The sequence below is a fragment of the Pseudorca crassidens genome, chromosome 3 (assembly GCF_039906515.1).
Source record: "Pseudorca crassidens isolate mPseCra1 chromosome 3, mPseCra1.hap1, whole genome shotgun sequence".
Taxonomy (NCBI): domain Eukaryota; kingdom Metazoa; phylum Chordata; class Mammalia; order Artiodactyla; family Delphinidae; genus Pseudorca; species Pseudorca crassidens.
Genome location: NC_090298.1, coordinates 153,309,422 through 153,329,477, shown reverse-complemented (window position 1 = coordinate 153,329,477; position 20,056 = coordinate 153,309,422). Strand labels below are relative to the sequence as shown.

The 20,056-nt window shown below is 38.9% G+C and overlaps 1 long non-coding RNA gene across 1 annotated transcript in view; it reads left to right on the top strand.

The window, feature by feature from the left end:
- LOC137220893 (uncharacterized) overlaps positions 1-9,113 on the top strand; it is a 35,318-nt gene extending 26,205 nt beyond the window's left edge. Inside the window, exons 2-3 of the long non-coding RNA XR_010941831.1 lie at positions 2,716-2,763; positions 8,933-9,113. This is a non-coding gene — a long non-coding RNA (uncharacterized lncRNA). The remainder of the gene's footprint in view (positions 1-2,715; positions 2,764-8,932) is intronic.
- The last annotated feature ends 10,943 nt before the right edge of the window (positions 9,114-20,056 follow it).

Below are 20,056 nucleotides of genomic sequence, written 5' to 3'. Positions count from 1 at the left end.
TGTTAGGGAAGTTTTTGACTATAATCTCTGCAAATATTTTCTTGGGTCCTTTCTCTGTCTCTTCTCCTTCTGGGACCCCTATAATGCGAATATTGTTGCATTTAACGTTGTCCCAGAGGTCTCTTAGGCTGTCTTCATTTCTTTTCATTCTTTTTTCTTTATTCTGTTCTGCAGCAGTGAATTCCACCATTCTGCCTTCCAGGTCACTTATCCGTTCTTCTGCCTCAGTTATTCTGCTATTGATTCCTTCTAGTGTAGTTTTCATTTCAGTTATTGTATTGTTCATCTCTGTTTGTTTGTTCTTTAATTCTTCTAGGTCTTTGTTAAACATTTCTTACATCTTCTCAATCTTTGCCTCCATTCTTTTTCCAAGGTCCTGGATCATCTTCACTGTCATTATTCTGAATTCTTTTTCTGGAAGATTGTGTATCTCCATTTCATTTGGTTGTTTTTCTGGGGTTTTATCTTGTTCCTTCATCTGGTACATAGCCCTCTGCCTTTTCATCCTGTCTATCTTTCTGTGAATGTGGGTTTTGTTCCACAGGCTGTAGGATTGTAGTTCTTCTTGCTTCTGCCGTCTGCCTTCTGGTGGATGAAGCTATCTAAGAGGCTTGTGGAAGTTTCCTGATGGGAGGGACTGGTGGTGGGTAGAGCTGGCTGTTGCCCTGGTGGGCCGAGCTCAGTAAAACTTTAATCTGCTTGTCTGCTGATGGATGGAGCTGGGTTCCCTCCCTTTTGGTTGTTTGGCTTGAGGCAACCCAACACTGGAGCCTACCTAGGCTCTTTGGTGGGGCTAATGGCAGCCTCTGGGAGGGCTCACATCAAGGAGTACTTCCCAGAACTTCTGCTGCCAGTGTCCTTTTCCCTTGGTGAGCCACAGTTGCCCCCGCCTCTGCAGGAGACCCTCCAACACTAGCAGGTAGGTCTGGTTCAGTCTCCTATGGGGTCACTTCTCCTTCCCCTGCATCATGATATGCACAGTACTTTGTGTCCTCCAAGAGTGGAGTCTCTGTTTCCCCCAGTCCTGCCAAAGTCCTGCAATCAAATCCCTCTAGCCTTCAAAGTCTGATTCTCTAGGAATTCCTCCTCCCGTTGCCAGACCCCCAGGTTGGGAAGCCTGACGTGTGGCTCAGAACCTTCACTCCAGTGTGTGGACTTCTGTGGTATAAGTGTTTTCTAATTTGTGAGTCACCCTCCCAGCAGTTATGGGATTTGATTTTATTGTGATAGTGCCTCTCCTACCATCTCATTGTGGCTTCTCCTTTGTCTTTGGATGCAGGGTATCTTTTTTGGTGAGTTCCGGTGTCTTCCTATTGATGATTATTCAACCAGTGTTCTCAAAAGAGGGAGTGAGAGCATGTCCTTCTACTCCGCCATCTTGAACCAATCTCCGCATTTTATGGTTTTAATTGAGCATTTTATATGATTCCATTTTTCTCTCTTATCATATCCGTTATACTTCTTTTTACTTTTTTTAGTGATTGTTCTAGAGTTTGCAGTATACTTTTACAAGTAATCCAAGTGCACTTTTAAATAATACTTCATGGGTAGTGTGCATACCTTATAATAAAAAAAAATCCTAATTCCTCCCTTCTGTCTCTTTTATCACTACTGTCATTTATTTAACTTATACATAAGTACACATAAGCATATATATTAAATAAATATATAATAATAAATAATAATAATGTATATCAACATATATAAATATATAAAGTTGAATAAAATTATACATACTTGAATTCTTTGTTGCTATTATCATTTTAAACAAACTGTTTTCTGTTAGATTAATTAAGAATAAGAAAAATGAAAGATTTTACTTGATTTTCACTTGTTCCTTCTATGTTTCACCTCCCTTTTTTATGTAGATCTGAGTTTCTAAACTATAACTTTTTCTTCTCTCTAAAGAGCTGCTTTTATATTTCTTGCAAGGCAAGTCTACTGGCAACAAACTTGCTTATTTTTTGTTTGTCTAAGAAAAAGCTTTATTTCTCCTTCACTTTTGAAGGATGATTTCACAGTGTACAGAATTCTAGATTGGCTCCCAAAGTGAAATTGTTAGGAAAAATCTAACAAAATATGTTGTATGCTGTCTGCTGAAAGTACTAATGCTGCTGAAAGAAATCTAAGAAGATATATATACATGGAGAGACAAACCATATCCATAGACAAGAAGACTCAGCAGAGGAAAGATTTAAATTCTCCCCAAATTTTTCTATAGACTTAACAGAATTCTAATAAAAATCTCAGCAGGATTTGTGTAGATACAGACAAGCAGATTCTAAAATATATATGGAAAGGCAAAGAAATTAGAATAGCTGAAAGAATTTTGAGAAAGAAGAATAAAGTTACAGAAATCAAACTGCCCAATTTAAAAACTTTTACTATAAAGCTACAGTTATCAAGATGGTGTGGTATTGCCAACAGGATGGACACACGGATCAATGAAATGGAACAGATTCCAGAAATAGACTAACACAAATATGACCCTTTGATTATATTTGCACTTGAGGAATTTTATTTATTTAAAAATAAACTATTTTAGAACAATTTTAGATTTACGAAAAAACTGAGAAGGTAATACAGATTTCCCATATATCCTGTCTCTACAGTTTCACTTATTATTAACATCTTACATTAGTGTGGTACATTTGTTACAATTAATGAACCAGTATTAATACATTATTATTAACTGGAGCCCATGCTTTTTTTCAGATTTCTTTAGCTTTTACCTAAAGTTCACTTTCTGTTCCAGGATTCCAGGTAAGATACACATTACATTTAGTTTTCACCTGTTCTTAGGCTTCTCTTGACTCTGACAGTCCCTCAGACTTTCCTTATTTTTGTTGACCTTGACAGTTTGGAAGAGTACTTGTCAGGTCTTTTACAGATTGCACCTCAATTGGGATTTTTCTGACATTTTAACCGTAATTAAACTGGGGTTATAGTTTTTTGGGAAGAAGACTGTAGAGGTACATTGCCTTTTTCATCACATCATATCAAGAACACATACCACCAATATGACATCACGGTTGGTGTTGACCTTGAGCATCTGGCTGAAATAGTGTTTGTCAGGTTTCTCAAATGAAAAGTTGCTCATTTCTCCTCCTTTTTGAACTTTACTAGTTGGAGACAAGTCTCTATGCATAGCCCACACTTAGGGAGTGAGCAGTTACGCTTCCCCGTGGAAGGACTATGCAAGTAAATTATTTGGAATTTTTCTGCATAAAATATTTAGTTCTTCTTCCCATTCATTTATTTGTTGAGTCATTTATTTCTATCAGTATGGGCTCATGGATAGTCCATCCTGGTATCCCATGTCATTCTAGTAATTTTTAAAAATTTGCATACATTAAGGTCCATTGTAAAGTGCTATAAAATTGAATAGGTTTTGACAGATGCATAGTGCCCTGTATCAGCAATTATATATCATGCAGAATAGTTTCGCCACACTGAAAATTCTCCCGTGACTCAACTAGCTAACCCCCTCCTCCCTGCTAAATCCCTGGCAACCACTAATCTTTTATTGTTGCTATAGTTTTGCCTTTTCCAGAATGCCACATAATTGTAACTAGTATGTAGCCTTTTCAGATTGACTTCTTTAACTTAAATGTGTGCATTTATGACTCATCCATGTATTTTCATGACTTGATAGCTCATTTCTTTTTGTTTCTAAATAATATTTCAGTGTATGGTTGCCATTTGATTTTTTTAAACATCTTTATTGGAGTATAATTGCTTTACAATGGTGTGTTACTTTCTGCTGCATACCAAAGTGAATCAGCTATACATATACATATATCCCCATATCTCCTCTCTCGTGTCTCCCTCCCACCCTCCCTATCCCACCCCTCCAGGCGGTCACAAAGCACCAAGCTGATCTCCCTGTGCTATGCGGCTGCTTCCCACTAGCTATCTATTTTACATTTGGTAGTGTATATATGTCCATGCCACCATTTGATTTTTACAAAGATGCATAAGCAATTCAATGGAGAAAGAATAGACATTTCAACAAACAGTGTTTTAACTCTTTGAATCTGTATGCAAAACATAAGCCTCAATTTCATTCTTACACCTTATATAAAAATCAACTCAAAGTGAATTACAGGGACTTCCCTGGTGGCGCAGTGGTTAAGAATCCACCTGCCAATGCAGGGGACATGGGTTCGATCTCTGGTCCAGGAAGATCCTACATGCCACAGAGCAACTAAGCTCGTGCACCACAACTACTGAGCCTGCAGTCTAGAGCCTGTGAGCCACAACTACTGAGCCCGTGTGCCACAACTACTGAAGCCCGTGCACCTGGAGCCTGTGCTCCACAACAAGAGAAGCCCCCTCAATGAGAAGCCCATGCACTGCAACAAAGAGTAGCTCCCGCTCACTGCAACTAGAGAAAGCCCACGCACAGCAATGAAGACCTAACACAGCCAAAAAAAAAGACACCAAAATGAATTACAAATGTAATTTTAAAATTATTAAACTTTTAGGAGGATATCTTCATGACCTGGGGTTAAGCAAAGTATTCTCAGATGGAACTGCAAAAGTAGGATCCATAAAAGAAGTTGATAAATAGGAAGTCATCAAAATTAAATATCTTTGTTCTGCAAAAGACATTATTTAGAGAATGAAAAGACAAACTATAGACTGATAGAAAATATTTGCAAAACACATGCCCAACAAAGGACTTTTATCCAAAATATATAAAGAACTCTCAAAACTCAATAGTAAAGAAACCAGCAAACCAATTCCAAAATTAGCAAAGGCTTGGACAGACACTTCACCAGAGAGTATGCATGAATGGCACATGAAAAGATGTTCAACACCATTAACCAACAGGGGAGTGAAAATACATCATCTGGCTTCTTAGCCCTTCTCTGAATTCCTTTCCTACATCTCCTGCCTCACTTGCTCCACATCAGCCATTTGCTGTTCCTAGAATATCCCAGGTACAGTCTTGAGCTCCACCTGAAATGCACTTCCTCCAAATATTCAAGTAGCTAGCTAGCTCTCTCACCTTCCTCAAAATTTGCTTAAATGTTACAGCCCTAATGAGGCCTCCTATCTCCACCTTGTTTAAATTGCAATTCCACATTCTTCTACTCTCAACTCTTCTCTGGTTTTGTTTTTCTCCATAGCATTTGTCATCTTCCAACAAATTATATAATGTACTGATTATACTTATTACTTATTGGTTATATTTACCTGGTAATAGCTAAATTTTATGGAGACAAATCTTGGATTTTCTTTACTCATGGATCCCATTGCCTGGCATATAGTAGATAATCAATAAATATCTGTTGCTTCTCTTAAAGAAATAAGGTTTTTGCCCATGAGTGGAGAGAATTTTGATATTGTGATGTCTGAATATCAAATACCATTTTATGTGCTTTAAATTGTTATAATTTAGTGGTTAGTTTAGGGGGTACTTTAATATAAATACTATCGCATTTTTCTGTATTAGAATAACATGATGATTTCATACAGAATCCCTAATTCTGAGACTTATGACTAATTATTCTGCTTTCTAAATATTGCTTTATCTTTTTATATTTTTGTCTTTCCTCCTCTTCTTTCTTGTTATTTTTTTCTGGGAATTTATAATTGAGCTGTATTAGTGACATTCTTCTATTCTTTTTCCACAGTGTAAAATAATACCTTTTGAAAAACTCAGAAGTTTAAGGTAGTGTTAATAAACACATTTATGAAATAGTTTTTAATTTTCAAAGGAAGGAATGATGTCATAATAGAGCAAGGCTTTGCCTTTTTAGTTCACTTAACATATGGAATTGGTACCAAGAATCCAAGCAGGACTTAACAGAATTAAGCAAGTAGATATTCATTTTCACTAAATAAATTAGGTAAACTCACAGAAGCAGAAGATTAGGTCAGTTCCATTTTTACCTTGCTGCTTATGTCCACAGCTGAGTTTTTTGGATAAAACTTCAATGAGAAGAAAAGAGTAGATAAAAGTCTTTAGTTCTGCAAATGTTACTCACAACAAATGTTATGGGCAACTCAGCTCTTAGTTCAGTTCTTAGCTCAAGCTCATGTTTGAAAATATTGATGTTGCTATTTCTCCAATATAAAATGCATCAAATGGCATAGGCTTGAAAAACTTATACAGGCAGTGTTTATACTGAGAGCCATTTAGGTTTAAATGGTTATTTGTTCTTTGACAAGTCTGTTCAAAAAGGAGTGTAATGAGCATGAGCTTCAGAATCAGAAAATGCTGGGATTCAAGAGGTGAGAAAAGCAAAGTCCCTGGCTTCTTGGTGAATATATCCTAGTGGAGGGAGATGGGCATTCAATAAAATAATCACAGTGACATGTAATTACAAACTATAAAAGCTTCAGAAGTAGGGTAGGGGGAACTATAGAAAGGAAGGCAGGTGATGGAGCTGTCTGGGAGTGCAGGGCAGGTATCTCTGAGGAAGTGGTGTTAGAATTGGAATATGAAGGGTGATGGTTTAGTAGGTGAAGTGTGATGAGGTTGGGAAGGATTTCCAGTCTGAGACAACAGTATTAAAATATCCCTAGGGCAGAAAGGATCATAGCATGTTGGCAGAACATAAAAAAGGCTGATAGGACTAAGGTATGGGGAACAAGGAGGGTGATGTTGTTAGATAAGAGCTAGGCAAAGGCTAGATCATGCATCACCTTCAGGGTGCTAATAGGAATCATGATTTATCACTAATAAATAATCTCTAGCAGCTCTGGGAAGCCATAGAAAGGTTTTAATCAAAACTCAAATGTTCAGAATTTGGTTTCAAAAATGTCACTTAAGGGACTTCCCTGATGCTACAGTGGTTAATGTTGTTTCCAATACAGGGGGCATGCGTTCGATCCCTGGTTAGGGAACTAAGATCCCATATGCCATGTAGCGTGGCCAAAAAAACCCAAAATCTCTTCACATAGCTAAATGTGGGAAAATCAACTGGGGTAAGGAGAGCTAGAGTGGAAACATGCTAGTTAGGAGGCTACTTAGTATTAATAATGATCAGGCAAGTGACAGTTTGGACTAAGGTGGTTTGGACCAGATCAGTTAGGTGGCTATTGTAATCATCTAGGCAGCAGATGGTGGTGGTTTGGACTTAGAGCAGTGGTAGAGGAGATGGAGAGAGATGAATGCATTCTCCATAGCTGTCTCATTTCTTCAATGTCACATGGACCACTATAGGCCATCCGTGTTATTGATGCAAATGAATTAACTGCCCAGTGCCAGTTGATATAAAACTTGCAGGCATAACTATAGTTTAATGGATCCCATTTTGGAGTGTTTTTTTTTTTTTTTTAAAGACAGATTTCCATCAGGATATTCCTTCAGTTTTAAGAAAGATGGCATGATGACTGCAGATAATCTGTCAAAGCTCCAAGAAAACACTAGATGAGGAGGGCCCTTGACTCAGGAGCTGCTATGATGGCTGGCAGCTAACACAGCAGCAGGAGGTAGGGAGGTGACAGACACACAAGGCAGATGTTCTACTGAGCTCCTCCATCTGGATGGGGCCTTTTGGTTGTACTGCTCTTTCCCAGCCATGCGCGAAGCAAGTGCCAATGATGCATCTTCATTAGGATGAACAGGACCTTGGATAGTGGAAAAGCAATTGCGACTCACTGAAAGGGTCAGTGAGAACCGAAATACTCTACTGATAGCACTGTGGGAAAGCGATGGGGCCATAATCTGTTCAGCAAGTGTTTTTCTGCAAAGAGGACTTGTTGACAGTATTAAGGAAGGCTATCTAATCCTAACTTGCATCAACAACACAGGGATGAAATATTTTAAAAATAACCACCTTTTGAACACTTGCTCTGTGCCAGGTTCTCCGTGATCTGCCTCTACTCCCTTCCCCTTATTTTTCAGACCTCACTTCCGCCTACTCTGCCCATTGGCCACTGAACATCAGCCACAGTGACCTCCTCATTGTCCCTTGAAGACCCCAAGCATGTTGCCGTACCATGGAACTTGCGCTTGCTCTTTTCTCTTGTCTAGAAGTCTCTTCATCCACATATGTGCATGGCTTGCTCTGTCACTTTAATAGATCTTCACTCAAATTCATTGCCAGAGAGAGGCCTTGCTTGACCACCTTTATCCCCAATAGCACTTTTTGTTACTCTCTAGCCTTTCACATTGCTTTTGTTTCTCTACATAGTTCTTGGCACTGCTTAACTATAAAGTACACAAGTTTGTTTATCTCTTTGGTTAGAATGCAAGCTCCATTATGTGGAGATTTTGACAGTCCTTTCCACCGTGCTAACCGAAGTGTCTAAACAGCATCTGCACAGAGTAGGTACTTAAGAAGTACTGGAAGAAATGACCAAACGGATCTCACTTAATATTCACAACACAGTCTGGGAAGTAGGTATTACTGTTACCCAATTTGACAGAGGAGGAAACAAGATTAAGCATTTTATACAAAATCAAACAGATATTGATTTCAGAGCCTGATCTTTTTACTCAAGCTATTCTGTCCCATTTTAATCTTTGATGTTCTCTGAATCATATAAGCGGAAGAGAAAGATCAGAAAATACTATTTACCTTTGTTATCAAAGCTGTCCTTCTGCCAGGCCAGAGGGTATAATACAAAGAGAGAGTGAGGGTGTGGTTGTTGTCTAGGTATTAGAGAATCCACATAGGAAAATTGTTATGGAGTGAATGTTTGCATCCCTGATATCAAAATTCATATGTTGAAATCCTAAACCCAATATGACAGTATTAGGAGGTAGGGCCTTTGGGAGGTAATCAGGTTTAGATGAGGTCATGAGGGTGGAGGCTTCATATAAGATTACGTGCTCTTATGAGAACAGACAGTGATCTCTCGAACTCTCTTTCTCACTCAGCTGTCCCTTCCCTCCCCTCTCCTTCTCCTCCCTTTTCCTTCCCTTTCTTCCTCTCTCTCTCTCTTTCTCTCTTCCATGTGAGAACACTGCAAGGAGGCAGAAGTCTACAAGAGGGCCTTCACCAAAAACTGAATCTCCTAGCACCTTGATCTTTGACTCTCCATCCTCCAGAGTTGTGAGAAATAAATGTTTGCTGTTGAAGCCCCCCAGTCTCTGGTATTCTGTTGTAGTAGCCCAACCTGCCTAAGACAATAATATTCCCTGCACGTTTCTGCTCAAGGTTGCCTCTAGCTTGAGGGGTATAAGAAAGAGTTGAGAGGTATACATCTCACAGAAGAGGCTTGGCGTGATACTTCTTCTGAGGAGCAGACAATGACCTTTCTGGACAAAGGACAAATGAGAGAAACTGAAGACAAATATTCAGGAGATCCTCAGTCTCTAGACACAGGTCTCCAGGAAGGAAAACTGTAACCTCTCAGTCTCCTGAAGATGAAGCTCTGAAATCCCATTTCCTTTTTTAGCATTCTGTGTGGTCAGAGGCAGAGAGTGACAGCACTGATGAGGATTTAATGATGTGAGGCTCTATTTGCGTAAATAACTTTGGGAAATCCCAAAGCTTACAGGTGGTAATGAGCATAGACTCCAGCTCCCTGAAGCCCCGTGTGCAGTACAATCTGTTCACTCATATCCTGGTCTACCTCATGTGGAATGCTTTTGGTGTGTGGCTATTATGTTACATTACTTTTCCTATTTCTCAATTCTGGGTTAGCTTGTATGGAAAACCAGAAGCCTTCCCCACAAAAGCATCTAAGCTGCTGACTTTGTGAACTTCTATTACGAGTTTGTCCTCGAGTGGTTATTTTTCGTGTTACTGGTTGCAGAAATATGTATTCTTTGTTAGCAAGCACCTTACCAAATTATGTGCATTTCAAATAATTTTGCCAGCATAAAAATCAGAACTATAAATGTGGTAAGCAGTATGCCCAAAGTGAAATCAAGACTTAGTAATATAACTTGGATAAACTTCAAAGCTGGAAGAATGGGGTTAAAAATTTTTATATTTTAGTTAGCTAAAGGTTAGGCATCCTTTGTTTTTCCAGCTCTGAAAATCTTTAATGTTTGAGTTCACTCACTCTCCTGTCTTTAAAAATAATAAATTAAGCATAATAAGAACCACTTTTAATTAAAAATCTTACAGTGCATAATGTAAATCATCCCAATTTATCAATTTCATTGATTATAGTAAATAGATTGGCCTAAATATTGGTTGATTATAAGCCATATCTATTTTTTAATTTTAATTTTTTTGGCCATGCCATGGGGCTTGCGGGATCTTAGTTCCCTGACCAGGGATGGTACCCGCACCCTCAGCAGTGAAAGTGCAGAGTCCTAACCACTGGACCACTAGGGTATTCCCTAAGCCATAGCTAGAATTTTTTTAAATTTAACTTTATAAATACTCATAAGTTTCAATCAAATGGGAAACTCTAGCTAGTTGAAAGTTAGGGTAGTTCGAATTTCAAAGCTCCACTGTATTTTTATCTTTTCCCTATGAAAGACTGATAGTTATGTTTCCTTCTTTTCTTTTTAAATATCAATTTAATATCTCCACAATCTTAAAATTCCTTTATTTTAGTGCTATTTCCAAACTTCTAGTACTATACTAGAACCTCAGTTTTATTTGTAGCTGTTTCATTGGCTTACTTGATTTAAGCCACTTCAAAATAATAATTGCAATTGAGGGTTCCCCCCTTTTCTGAATGTGATAAAGAAAATAAAAATGACTGATTTAGAACAAAAATAAATGAAATATCCCAAGAAAGCAAAATGCACAATTTACACATTTTATCATCATGGTCTTAATGTGTTACCATATTAGTTTAATTTAACAAATCTTTATGTAGAGCTCATCATGTGCCAGGCACTATTCTAAGAGCTGGATAGATAATAAATCCTTTTATTAATCTGTGTAACACCCCTATGAGGTTGTTACCATTATCCCCATTTTACACGTTAGGAAATGAGACATAGAGAGGTTATATAACTTTCCCAAGGTCACAGTCCTAATAAAAGAAAGAGCTGTGGTGTGGAATGTCTAGAATATGTACTTAACTATTATACTATGTTGTTGGTCTTGATTGCTTAAAAGACAGAAGTGTTTAAAATGTCAACATCTAGGGCTTCCCTGGTGGCGCAGTGGTTGAGAGTCCGCCTGCCAATGCAGGGGACACGGGTTCATGCCCCGGTCTGGGAAGATCCCACATGCCGCGGAGCGGCTTGGCCCGTGAGCCATGGCCGCTGAGCCTGCGCGTCCGGAGCCTGTGCTCCTCAACGGGAGAGGCCACAGCAGTGAGAGGCCCGAGTACTGCCAAAAAAAAAAAAAAAAGTCAACATCTAGAACCCTATTAATAGTGTTTGGGGCTATTAATATCTGGAAGTAGATGAATTTTATGACCATTTCTCTTACCTCAGGAATATACGATAAATATTTTACAAGTATGCACATTTATGTGCATTTTACAATAAAATTTTACATTTTATTTACATGTTATTTATTTATTTACATGTTATTTTACAATAACATTTTACAATAAAAATACAGTTATAACTACATTATGGTTCTAACATTTCCTTACAATTTGTCCTCTCCAAGGATTCAGACATTTCTAGATAATCCCAGAAGAGGCTAATGGAAATGTCCCAGTCTTGGTCAATTTGTGAGTCTTACTCCTTTTACCCTGCTTCATCTTTGACTGCTGATTATCTATGTGTTCCATGCTTTTCCACATTCTGTGTGGATCCACCATATACTCATGCTTAGCTTATATTGTGGTTGATTTATTACAGCCAAGAAATCAGTTAGCTTTCAGTTACAAAAATTTCTCTCTGTGAAATAGAATCAGAAAAGCTAAAATTTTCATTATGACTTAAATGTGAATAAACATGTAGCTTTCTTGGTTTTCTAAAACTAATTTCATATTGCTATCATGTTTTTCTTTTACTTATTCCCTCTCATGGAAAGAAAAAACCCGTAAACGTTGGGTTTACAAAATACAGTCAATTCAGAGATAACACTAACCTCTCGGGACTGTTTTGTCCTGAGCTGATTCCCATCCTATGTGAATTGCTGGTGCGGCCTAGGCATGCTGGCATCTGCTGTGGATCACCACAAACCCTTTTTGTCTCTGGTTATGAGGTCTCTACTCTCTGAGATTTCCTTGTCCTGAGCACTGGTCTTCTCTTGTCCCCTTCCCCTCAGGAGCATCTGTAATAGAAAGTTTCAGTAGGATCTTTCAAAGGTAAAATGTTACAGATGCTCCTTAACTAAGTAAGGTGCCAGATTAAAAGGCAGCCTATTTAAAGAAGGATCTTTCAGTCAAATCAAAATGGTAGCAAGGGGTCAAAATGTTGAGAAGAGAGGCTTTGATGAGGAGACCTTCTTTAGAGAATGTTATGCTAAACCCTGAATTAGAGTTCTCCAGAGAAACAGAACCAATAGAATGTGTATATTTATAGGAAGAGATTTATTTTAGGGAATTGGCTTAAGCAATTGTGGAGCTTGGTGGGTCCAAAATCTAATAAAGAGGCCAACAGGCTGGAGATTCAGGAAGGAGTTGTGGTGTAAGTCCACAGGCAGTCCGCTAGAAAACCAGGAAGAGTCGATGTTACAGACCAAGTATGAAGGCTATCTGCTGAAGAATTCCCTTTTGTTCTGGGCAGACCAGTCTTTTGTTCTCTTCAGGCCTTCGACTGATGGGATGAGACCCACCCACATTATGGAGAGCAATCTGCTTTACTCAAAGGTCACTGATTTAAATGTTAATCTCATCCAAAACACCCTCACAGAATTACTCAGAATAATGTTTGACTAAATACCTGGGCACAGGCCAGCCAAGCTGATACATGAAATTAACCATCACAAGTTCTCCTTTTGTCAATTTGGTACCTGTATGCATCACCTTAGACCATTCTTAATCTCCAAAGACAATGACAAGGTCGTATATCCACCTAACGTGATACAACCATTCTGTGTGCAACCAGAACTGCAGTAATCTTTCCCCTAGGAGAAGATGTAAATTCCTTGAATGATGTTTACTCTTCTCCTTGATTTTATGGAACTTAAATACTATGCTGTAAAGTTAACAAAACTTAAATACTATGATATAAAGTCAATTCATGTATGTTACATGATAAGGAAATAAGAAAGGGGAGAAAACAAAGATTTTTGTTTTTTTTTATGAACATACACAAACATATTCATAACAAAATAAGGAAGAAGGACTCATGACATCATTACAACTACAGCCCTCATTTCTATAACTAGTCATGTGCTCACAGCTGATATTTATAACTACTTTCTTCTATCACCCATTCCTTATGCCACTTGTACTCAGCTAGTCGTTGTTCTATACCCGATAGGCTGCCCCAAATCTTCATTCCTGAAGGGTCTGGGCCATGGTAGGATGGGGTTGTTGTAGTTTTCCATTGACCTTAATCACAGGGCATAGTAATATTAAAAGATGCCCCAATATTCCAGACATATTCCTCCTTGCCTTCATTGTGGAGAAGCAGTCCAATTTCTTGCTAGTTCTCCAACCAGGTGAGGTGGGGATTGTCTGCTCCTTACCTTAGGCCTAGTTAAGAACTGGGGGCTTCATTGGGACTGCTAGGAGAGCCTACAGCTGCCACAGCTGTGGACTGTGGGGCCTCACTCATGTCAGAGGGAGCCAGAGGAACCTGAGTAAAGGTGAAGAGAGCCTCTGGAAGACTGTATTTAGGAAATAACTACATGTCTGCTAACGGCCAAGCAGATAATGCACATTTTCCATGGTCCAAATGTGGGCCACATGAAAAGCAGACCCGGCCCTGAACTGCTTTAGGTTTTTCCCAAGAGGGGGACAAAGAGCTTCCATTGATGAGAGTCTCTGTGCGGAGGGGCCACTGGAGAACCATGCTGAAGGAGAAATACCACCCATGTCATTGGAGCTGTTCCCTGATAGGCCCAGAGGGGAAGCAGGATCTGAAACATCCACAAAGAATCTGGTTTAAGTATTTGCCAAGCCCAGAGGGCATGATGCTGTTCTATCATTTTCAAGCCAGGTGGAATGCGGCGCCACGTTGAACACTCAGCCCTCTCTGAGATGCTCATGGCTACCTCAGCCACAGCCAGGAAAATGGGGCACCCACTCGAATGTTCTCAAATTCCTACAAAATTATGGTTGGCATTTCTGGGCCTTTTTCTCCCCTGAAGGTGGTAACTTGCTGGGATGCTCCCATCCTTCTCTTTCTTTCTTTTATTTCTTCCTTTAATGCCAGCACTGGAAAGGTTTTCCACTTCATCCCCTTTCTGGCAGGAATTTTTGCCTTATGTTATGGCTTGTTCTTTTTTTATTCCCTATTGGTGACGTAATCTTAATGCCAGAAAGGTTTGTAGGAAGCTAAATGTATTTTAGCCAAACCAAAGACCAAAAGATATTTTGGGAGGTAATCTTATGGCTGTTTCTTCAGAAAAACTTCTCTCCTTTGCTCTGCTGATATCGGCGGAATTTTAAGGGTTTGCCTTGCTTGTGGGCGTTTAAGAACCCTCAGTGCAGTAAGAACCCTGACTCACGGTTATCTCCTGCTTTCCACAACCAATTTCTCCCCCTTTATTTAGCTACAGATCCCTTTTATTCTTCTTTTTCCTTCTTTTTTTTAACTTAATAATCATAAGTTTACTTTTCTAGCCTGAATTAGAGAAGAATTATAATAACTTTATTTCAGTGTTTTACTCTCTTTCTTATAAGTTGTTTGTACAAGCTAGGGTCAGTCATTGGATTCAAAGGAATGGATCAGTTGGGCAATAATTGTATTAAACTCCATTTAAAGTTACACACAGAAAACAAAACCCTGGCTTTTATTTAGACAAAAAAGATAAATGAATATTCAATCAGAGTAATTTCTACTAACTTCAGGATTTTGTCTCAGTAGATCAGGGAGTGATTTTCCATTTTCTAGTCCTGGGGTAGAGGCATATTTTCAGTAAAGATTTTAATTGTGTAATTTGACTTCTTAAAAATAGGATGCTAGATGTAATATCTGTATATGCATTTTCATTAAACATTCTTTTCAATGAGCTATATTTAAAGATTCTTGTTTGGGTTAAGTCAGATTTGTCAGCTCTTCAATCAGTTTGTAGTACATTGTAAAAGAATATACTCAAAACAGAGTTAAGCTGTCAAGCTGTGACAACTTTGAATGAGGAAGATTTTCAAAAATTATGAGTGAGATATTTTAAATGTCTCCTTGACATCTATAGCACTATTCAAAATACTTCATCAGAGGCATGTGCTTTAAAAATGCACTTGAAAATTAATGTGAGGAGCGCAATTTGTCAGTCTTTGTCTTAGCAGACACACCACTGACAGTCACAGAGCATTCGCAATAAGACAGCACTGAATCTCTCTACCTAGATGCTGCCAGGATGCAGGAGAGATGGAGTGACCTGTTCAAGGGGCAGTTAGATGGGCCTCAAGCAAAGCAGAAACATAAGAGGCTTGATTCCAAGTCCTGTTGATACCTGTTTGAGCCGGTGGTGTCCTTTGCCAGGAGGACCATGTGATTTAGTGATTCCTGGAAGGAGCCAACTCATCCTTAGCTGTGAGTCAGGGACATGAACTATCTGTCCTGACCTCATCTCATAATAGGGAAGGCCATGGCAAAGAGGCAAAGCCTTGGCTATTTATTTTAAACAAAAAACCCTCCAGGGACACCACTTAATTGGTGAAGGGGCTTTAGGAATGACTCACATTGAGCCATGGACTTTTTTTTTTTTAATAAATTTATTTATTTTATTTATTTATTAGTTTTGGCCGCGCTGGGTCTTAGTTGCTGCGCACAGGCTTGCCACTCTTCGTTACGGTGTGCGGGCTTCTCATTGCGGTGGCTTCTCTTGTTGCGGAGCACAGGCTCTAGAGCGCAGGCTCAGTAGTTGTGGCGCACGGACTTAGTTGCTCCACGGCATGTGGGATATTCCTGGTCCAGGGCTCAAACTCGTGTCCCCTGCATTGGCAGGTGGATTCTTAACCACTGCGCCACCAGGGAGGCCCCACGATGGACTTTCATGTTTCTTTTCACCTCTTCCCAGTGCCTGTCAAATGCATATGTTATGTGCTTGTCTGTTGCCAAAGCTTAAGAAATCAAGGTGTGCGAGGGGACACAATGCAGGCTATTGAAGAGAAAAATTTAAAATTGACTAAATGGTGGTCCTGTCCATCTGTATAGTGTCTCTGATCTTTTAAGGTACCCCAAAGGGACATTCACAGCAAAGATTCATGACAGGGTCACAGAACCCAAAGTCAGGAAGGCTGGAACCCTAGTTCCAAGAGCCCAAAGAAACTCAGGTAGCTGCTGTCCCTTGCACCACAGCGGTATCTCTTTTGTGCATCTTTCTGCAGAGAGAAGGAGCTGTTTCACGAAGGCAGAAGTGGCCAACATTGTTCCATGCTGTTGAGGCACTGTGGTAGCACAGTGGGGGCTGGGAAAGTGGCCATTGGCTTGGGACAAAGGTGACTTTGTGACAAAGGTGACTTTAAGGACAGCTGTTTCAGTGGAGTGGGGAGGCAACAAGCCATACAGGAGTGGGTTGAGAAGTACATGAGAGGCAAGAATATGGCGATAAGATAGCCTTTTGATACTTTACATAGGCTTATCATTCCATTGCTAACCAATTAGTAAAAGGGGCTTTAGAAAGGTTCAGTACTTTACCTGGGATTATACATCTAATGAGTGGCAGATGCAGGATTCCAAAATACATCTACCCCGTGAGGCTAGGCTCTTAACTGTGGTTAATTTTTCTACCACTTTCATCAAGGCGGTGGGTCTGTGGTCACCTAACGGAACAGAGAGCCTTCTTGGTCCCAGGGCATGCTGAGGACATGTGTGGCCGTGGACACTGCACAGAAGAGGTGGCTTCCATGTTTTGCTTAGCCTCACAGAAATATCACACAGCACAGGGAAGGAGTTTTTCTTCCTAATCCTGTTATTTAGCTGGATTTACCATAGACATAATGTCTCATTTGCCCTAGCCCTCCAATATCACTTGAAGTAAATAAAGCATTTTGGTGGCCTATTGTCCCTTATCAGGGTACCTGTAATGATACGGCATTTTATTATTTGACTTCTACATTCTATCTGTAGCTTTTAGAATAAAAGAATAATAGAGACAATTAGTTCTGCTAAATGCATCTTGGAGCCATGTGTTAGCTTATCTATGGATTTTCTCCTTAGATGTTTAAATATTCCCCCTGCAATTTAAGTTTCATCAAACAAAGGAGATCTGATTTTAGATAATTCTCTTGGTGAGAAAGCAATTGCTGCTGCAATCTGCCATTCACCCAGAACCACTGATCCCAGAATAAACATTCATTTATCAAAGAATTCAAAATAAAACACAACATATGCTGTTGTTTATAACAAATTGATGGGTAGAATTCTGCATTCTTCCTAGGTTCTCCTATTGAAGCATTGTTTCATTTACTTTGGTGAAAATTCTTGTAAAATATTAGTTTCATCTCCTTTTACCCTAATTCTTACTTCAAACTACATTTATAGAGTCAGTCCATTATCTTAACCTCTGTGTACAGTGATAGTTATTTAAAATTGTCTTTTAAAAGCACTTGAAATTGTCTTTTGAAAACATTTTAAAATTAAAATGACATTTTGAAAGTCTCTTTCATAAGCCACTCCATCGTTTGGAGCCATTCATTTTGCAATGTGCTGGTAAAGTGCTTGGGAGGAATTCAGGTATCTGGATTGTGACTCTAGCCTTGTGTGGTGACCTTCTTGCAGCAGCCATATAATCATCTCCTGAAAGCCAGAGTCCAGGTGTAAAGAGGTTGTGGCCATGAAGAAATGCTTTTCATTAGAGTTGTTATTGGGTTTTGCAATCCGCACGTAGCAGGCAAAATGACCATGAGTTGATAATTAAGTGGTCTCTTTATTATTTCAGAGAGGAAAAATCTTCACAATTCTGATAATTGCAAAGCCTCTGAATTGGAGATAAAAAAAAAATACAACATAAAACACTTGTGTAAGCACAGATTCCCTCCTTTCATTTTTTAAATGTAGATGATATTTTTTTTCTTGAATAATGAGTGTCTTGTAGGACAAGAGGCTCTTGACTGAAGGTTGGTATTAAAATACTTGCTATCTAACAGCAGTATAGCAGATTGTACAAAGGAGACCACTGTTTAATCACTGAAGTTCAAAACCAAGGTTTCTCTCTATGAAGGGTGTTTGGAGCCTCTAAAAAATGCAACAGATGGGTACCTCAAATTTAAATTCTTTTGATAATGATTAAGGATTTGCTACTTAAAAATGATTAAGGATTTGCTACTTTCACTGATAGTCTTTGAAGATGACAGGAGATCTATCAGGAAATTATAAATTTTTTGTGGGATGCATTTTAAAGTAGATGGTTTTTGCTTCTCTGCACCATATGATCTGACTTTTCTGCATTTTAATAAAAGTTTTCACTTGAGCTCACATAAAACTCAGAAAGAAGATATAATTATAAATAAGAGTATGTACATTATTTCTTGTACTTTTACTAAATTGAAAAACTTAAAGGGACTTCCCCAGTGGTCCAGTGGTAAAGAATCAGCCTTCCAATGCAGGGGACGTAGGTTCGATCTCTGGTTGGGGAACTAAGATGCCACATGCTGCAGGGCAACTAAGCCCGCGTGCCACAACTACTGAGCCTGCACACCTCAACTAGAGAGAGAAAACCTGCATGCTGCAACCAAGAGCCCATGCACTGCAACGAAAAAGATCCCGCATGCCTCAACGAAGATCCCACGTGCCGCAACTAAGACCCAATGGAGCCAAAAAAAAAAAACACTTAAAAATATTTTTAAAATTTCTGGTGTAAAAAAAAAGTCTCATCTGAACTGTTAGATTATTTATCTTCCCTCTCTTAATTGTCGTATAGAATATCACCACCCCAGGCAAACAAAACTCACCAGTGACCTACAGGACACAATGATGCTGTTCAAATATTTGTCTGCTAGTTTTCTCATCTGGAATCTGGACGGGATTATGTAAAATTCCATAAACATCAACTATGAATATATTTTTGTTAATTCCTAATAATTTCTTAGATCATTTTCCCCATGTCATTAAGAAGTTGTTTTGAAAATTTTCCACTGTAGTAGGTCCTTCAAGCATTTCCAGGCAATTTCCACTCATGGTTTCATGCCCAGAGGAAATCTGTCCCAAACATACTCACCTTTGATTATGCTCAGTGTACAGGCTAATGTGATGTTTATTACGTCTCCTTATAAAATTGACCATTTTGGTAGTATGCCAATGCTTTGCTAATTCAATAGCCACACATCTAAGAAATTAATTCTATATCTTTATAGAATCTCATAAAACACATTGGATAATATACTTGCTTAGTATCTGGAGAAACCCTTTTTATTTTATAAACTATCAACAATTATTGATTGGACTACAGAAGGCTGAGGAATTCTGGAGAGGCAAATTTGTACTAAGTATAAATGAAACATCATATAGAATCATAGAAGATTTGTTAAGCTCCAGAAGGGACTTTTTCTACCATCAGTATATTTTGTGGTTTGGATGGCATACTGAATATGGATGAAAAAAATCAATATTAAATGTATTTTATTTAAATTAAAAAATATGCATCATATTCAAATGCAACAGCTCAATGGTTGCACTAGAACAATCTAAAAGTTGTTAATTCCACAGCATGAGGCCCTATATATGCAAAATGAGATGAAATCTACTATGTGCCAGAGCTCCAGATTGCTGGCTGCTTTTGCCTTCTGATATATGCAAAAGCTCAGTAAAATATGCTGTGTGAGAAAAGAAATCAGTGGGTTTATATTATTATTATTATTATTTTTTTTGTGGTATGCGGGCCTCTCACTGTTGTGGCCTCTCCCGTTGCGGAGCACAGGCTCCGGATGCGCAGGCTCAGCGGCCATGGCTCACGGGCCCAGCCGCTCCGCGGCGTGTGGGATCTTCCTGGACCAGGGCACGAACCCATGTCCCCTGCATCGGCAGGCGGACTCTCAACCACTGCGCCACCAGGGAAGCCCTATATTATTATTTCTAGTAGATAAGCTACATTTCTTTGTTGATGAAAAACTTTAGTGGTCCATTGTTTGCTTTTCTCTTATTTTTATTTTGCATTAGAAATTCCCCTTA